Source organism: Cicer arietinum, chromosome 4 (genome assembly GCF_000331145.2).
Source record: "Cicer arietinum cultivar CDC Frontier isolate Library 1 chromosome 4, Cicar.CDCFrontier_v2.0, whole genome shotgun sequence".
Taxonomy (NCBI): Eukaryota; Viridiplantae; Streptophyta; class Magnoliopsida; order Fabales; family Fabaceae; genus Cicer; species Cicer arietinum.
Genome location: NC_021163.2, coordinates 28,858,398 through 28,864,673, shown reverse-complemented (window position 1 = coordinate 28,864,673; position 6,276 = coordinate 28,858,398).

Sequence of the window (6,276 nt, the reverse complement as noted above, 5' to 3'; positions counted from 1 at the left end):
CGTTTCGAATCTTTCAGATATTCGAGGGATGGGTTGGATCAAAATCGGATATTTGAAATTTTCGAATGACTTGGTGAAAAATGTGGGTAAATTTTTTTTTGGGTTTTTATAGATGAGGTGGAGGGTAAAATAGTCTTTTAATCATGACTGGGGGGTGGCAGGTAAAATTGGGGAGGTGCCTGGTACAAAACCCAAAGAATACTTGTCCATTGGGCTTCTTGGGCTAAATTTTAAATGATTTTAAATATCTAGAAGCCCAATTCTGCTCTTACACTCCATACACATCATTATCCCCCTGCTCTCAATAGTTTTTCTACAATCTAAATTTGTCTCTAACGATTTTATTAAAAAAGAATTGAAAAATTATTCTACTCCACAAAATTCTAAATATCCTTTGAAAGTTTTAAATTTTTAAATTTTTTTAAAATATTAATGTATTTTGAAAATTTTCAAATTGAATTTTTTGAAACACATGTATTCTAACAAATTAAAAATTTTAAGTTTTTTACAATATAAAAGTGTTTCAAAAAATGTAATTTAAATTTTTTTTGAAACATAAATATATTTATTTGGAAAAAATCAAACTTATGAATTTTTTATTGTATTTTATTTTTTAGCTTTTGAAATCTATTTTTTAAATCAAATTTTAAAAACTGTTTTTCTAAAAGAAAAAAGAGTAAAATAAAAGTTGTTTGACAATCTTATTATTAAAAATTATTTTTGAGATGAGAAAATAAAAAATATTGTTTGGTAAAGAAAAGACCTTTGATGCTTTTGTTCCACAATAGAGACACAAGTCGAGAAAGAATTATAAATGAATGTGAAGTGGATGGTCAAAAATAATTATAATTTTAAAAAAGTGTATAATACAATTACAATTTTAACCATTAATAAAAATAGAAAATTTTCAGTGTTTTTTCTTTTCAACTCATTTTAAAACTAAAAATCAAAACAAAAAACCAAACATGTAAAAACTGTTTTACTTTCTTAGATTTAAAAATTGTAAGATTGAAAATAATTTTACAAAATAGATTTTAAAATGAAAACTTCCAAACAAGTTTTTACTTTTTAAATTTTTAGAAACTAAAAAGTAATTTTTAATAACTAAATTAAATAGGCCCTAAGTCTTTTAAAATATAAATATAATTCAAAAAATTTGAATTTTTCAAAATGCATTTGTATTTTGAAAAAATGTAAACATAAATTTTACAATACAAACTTAAATTTGATTGTGGAGATAATTTTTTAATTTTCCAAATAACTTTCTTTTGGTTTTTTGGTTAAAGATTTTCTAAAATAAGATAAATAAAATTGATATATTTGAGTTAAAAGTGAAAATAGGGATATAATAGAAGATATATTGAGTAAAATTTATAATTTCAAACGTACTGACAAAATGGTAATATTGCGGTCCACACTTTTGCCATGTGTGCCAAAACAATCTGGACCAAATTTGGGACTGTTAACTTTTGTACCCCATTTAAACTTATACCCCCAATTTAATGTTTTTTGAGTGAAACACCCAAAATAACCTTTAAAAAATCAGTAAAAGTCAAAATAAGAAAAAAATCAAAACAGTTGTACCCCCACACTTGAAAAATCCGGAAAAGTGAGTTTTTCTGAAAAAAAAGTTTTTAACTGAAATTTCAAGAGGATTGAAATTTCCAGTAGTTCAAAATGCATACCGGAAATTTCAAAAATGAAATTTCCGGGAAGGTTCATCAGAAAATTGAAAAATCCGATAGTTCAAAATCAATACCAGAAATTTGAAATTTCCGGATACCTTCCCAGAAATTTCATTTTTTGAAATATCCGGTATGCATTTTTAACTACCGGATTTTTCAAATTTCAGGTTTGTTTACCGGAAATTTCATTCCTTTTTGAAATTTCCAGTACACTGTGTAACTTTTTTTTTATATAATTTTTTTAATTTTTTTTTATTGAATTTTGTTAGTGAGGACCAAAGGAGGAAAAACTGACGGTGAACATTCGCGAGTTCGGCCTCCTACACAATCAAATAGGAGAGATGCTGTTGAAAAAAGGAGAAAGAGAAATGAGGAAAGGCATGCGCCCCAGGATGAGCAGCCCCAACAAAATCCTGTGTTTGATGCAGAACATGATGAGCAGCCCCAACAAGATCATGTGTTTGATGATGAACATGATCAACAGCAGCAACAGTTTGATGATGAACATGGTTAGCAGCACCAGCCTGAAGAACCCATGTTTCCTGGAGGTCCTTATGATCTTTATGTCCTTAAAGATTATGAGCATCATATTGCAATTAATGTGTGGAATGGACAAATTAGTAAATAATTTATTTTATTACATATTATAATATATTTGTAGTATAGGTTATTTTATTACACATTATAATTTATTTGTAGTATAAGATTATAATATATTTGTAATTGTGTTATTTGTAATTAAACAGGATAGACGTGCCTTGAAAGTTGTTTCGAATGGAAAAAGGCAAGACAAATTCATTGATATTAGATATCATTTACCTGCTCAAATAGATCATTGGATTAATATATCTGGATTACGTCCTCTGAGAAGATGTAGTTTGCATATGATTGACGGTAATATGATATTTGCTTTTGCTGAGAGATGGCACGCAGAGACTAGTTCATTTCACCTGCCATTCGGTGAAATGACTATTACTCTTGACGACGTCAGGGGTCTTTTGAGCATCCAATGTACCGGAGAGTTTTTCACACCTCCCGCAAATGTCAATGAAGATTTGGCAATTGTTGCTGCTGTTGAGTTGTTGCGAGTTGCATATGATGAAGCTATCACTGATACTAGGACCAATAGAGGGCCTCGTATAGTTTTGAGTGGTTGAAAGAGGTATTTTTTAAGAAACTTCATGAACGAAGATATGATTGTGCAGCTAGGGCATATCTACTTCATTTGGTAGGGTGTACCATTCTTGCTGATAATAGTTTTACACTTGTATCTGCAAAATATCTCTTTCTGTTTCAAGATCTTGATAGTTGTGGTAAATGGGCATGGGGACCGGCTACACTTGTTGTGTTATATGACTATCTTAGAGATAGTACATTGCCTGCAACCAAACAAATTGGAGGATATTTATCTTTATTTCAGGTACTATTATATCTATTATACTTATCATTATTTTTTTAATTATTTCATCACCTTAATAATTTTACTACATTTCAATTATTTACAGACTTGGATTTATGAACATTTTTCTGATATTTGTAAACGGGATATGGATGAACATATTTCCTCGATGCCACGAATGTTTCGTTGGACTGCAAAACAAACATCTGGGAATGTTGCATATTACAGGGCAAAGTTGGATGCTTTGAGGGATACTGATATTATCTGGGCACCGAATTACGATGAGAACGTTGTGACACGATTTCAGTCTGTGTCATTATTTACAGGATACATTTGTTGGTGTTTCACGATGGTTTCGTATTTACCCGAGAGGTGCATACGACAGTTTGGGTATACTCAACACATTCCTCCTACACCACTGATGCTTGTTGCACGTGATGTCGAAGTTGAGTGGAGTATGTACCGGAATTTTGTACGATCACTTCGAGCTAAATTGCACCTAGCTGCATATCCACATGAGTGTGTTGAGGGATACAACCAGTGGTATTATAGGATATCTCATCCTCGGATGATCCCTTATGTTGCTGCATATGCTGGTCCTAGTTATGATGCTCATGCTAATCCTGGTCCTGATGCTGGTCATAGTCATGATGCTGGTCCTAGTCGTGATGCTGGTCCCGATACTAGGTGTACACGGTGTCACGCAGTTGGTGGTCTTATACAGCAGAGTTTAGATTTGCATATGAGTGGTCCTGAAGATCAGATGCATGTCTTATTAGAGAGAACTTTACACATTTCTAGAGGAGGAGATTATCAATAGTATTATAGTTGTATTATTCAGACTTATTTTATTATTCGCGAGTTATTTGTTATTCAGACTTATTTTATTAGCGACTTATTCAGACTTATTTAGTTAGTTATTTATTATTCAGACTTAATTAATTAGTGACTTATTTATTATTCAGAGTTATTATTAGCGACTTATTTATTATTCAAAGTTATTATTAGCGACTTATTTATTATTCAGAGTTATTTTTAGCGACTTATTTATTATTCAGAGTTATTATTAGCGACTTATTTATTATTCAGAGTTATTATTAGCGACTTATTTATTATTCAGAGTTATTATTCGCGATTAAATTTCAAACAACATTTAAAGTGGCAATCCTATCATTTAAAGCAACATACAAATTAAAAGTGGCAATCATCTAAATTGAATACAACATTTAAAGTGTCAATCATATCATTTAAAACAACATACAACTCAAAAGTGTCAATCATCTGCCAAAGACATATAATCTGAATTATTTTCTAAATCTAAAGAACCCCAATGTTGTAGACGTCCTGTATAAGCGATAGCCCATGATGTAGACTCATCGCTACAATGCTTCTTTCAATGCCATGCAAGTGGAGGTAACGGACATGCATATTTCAATTTAACTTGAACCCAATGATTTTCGTTAACAAAACCAATGCTGATAACACGATCACGTGACAAATCTCCATTATGTGCACCCCTCAATGGGAAAAAAGTCAAACAAAAAGTTTTTGCTAATGTAACAAGAACGAGATTATATTTTGTTGTTATCACATAACCCATATCAGGAATGGTCATCCACTTCTCGTTAGCTTGGTTTTCCAACTCAGTTACAAATAAAGACTCTGTCACTTCTTGCAAACGTTCCTTGAATAATGCAACATATAAATCAGGTTTGGACTTAATCTATGTATACAACTGTCGACGTATAATGCTCCAGTATTCTTCATCATGACCAAGTAAAGCAGCAATAGCACGATATCCATAGTTTCCATCTGCTTTAACATTAACTATGTCTTCAATATATGGATGAATTAAAGAAGGAAACTCGTGGAAATATTTTTTAACTTGATGGGAGACTTGTTTAGATGCTTGATGGGAGACTTGTTTGGATGCTTGCTGGGAGACTTGAGTATCAACATGCTCAAAGTATGATGGGTCGCGATATACGTCATATCCCTTCGACTTACTGCCTTTTTTCTTAACACCACCTTTTGTTTTGATTTTATCCATTGGTGCACACATTGATGTTGTCTCCGGATATGTTATTTCACGCAACTTGCTCTTTAATGCCCTTCTTCCAGCTACATTAAGTGTTTTCCATTTTTCCAAATTATATTCATCTTCGATGTAATGTCCAACTCTGAATCATTTTTCAACTGTTCATCCTCTTGATCACTATTCAAGGTTAATTTCCTCCAATGTATATGAACAACATCTAATGGGATTGGAACACCTTCCATCTTGTATCGTGCTAACTCACATGCACAAGGTAATCCATGAGTCTTTCTAAGTATACAACAACACACATCTTTATCGTTACCGACATAACTGACTCTCTTGTATTCTTCAACAATATCACCTAAGGCTTTCTTGGATACCACCCAAGTCAATTTCTCAAAGAATGGATTGTTGTGTATATGCTCTTTGCGACCCTTACTTATCTCAAATGAACCTTTGATCTTAATAATTTGAAACTTCAACATGTCATTCATACCATTCCATGCCTTACAAAAATCTCTTTTACTGTGTTCCAAAAATCTCTTCAATGACCAATGAGCAGACTCAACCCTAATATTTAAACAAAAAAATACAAAATGTGAAGTTTTAATCATATATCATGCATAAAATAAAATATAAAATGTGAAATTTTAATGACATACCTATTAGTCGTAGTATTTTCTAGATGCAATACTCGATTGGTTTATGCTTCAACAAATCTTTCCTTATGAGGATTCAACCATGTGTCTCTAACGTAGTCAAAGAAAATAATATTATCGACACATGCTTGCTCAAATATTTTCAAAAGTTCCTCGCACTCCTTCTCTTCAGAACAATAAACAATTTTCCTCCACAACTCAAGAATGGGTTCTTGCATGTCTTTCTTTAATATATACTGTTTGCATTTGGCTCCAACATTTTTGTTAATATGAAGTTGGCAAAGTAAATTTGTTGAAGATGGAAATACAACTTTAATTGCATTCATTAAAGCAAGTTCTCTGTCAGTCACAATCACCTGAGGAAATGACGTGTTTGAAACAAACAACTCTTTTAACTTCTCCAATGCCCACCAAAAGTTGTCTCGACGTTCAGAATCCATATAAGCAAATGCAACATTAACTTTTAACCCAGTTGAAGTTACACCAACAATTTCA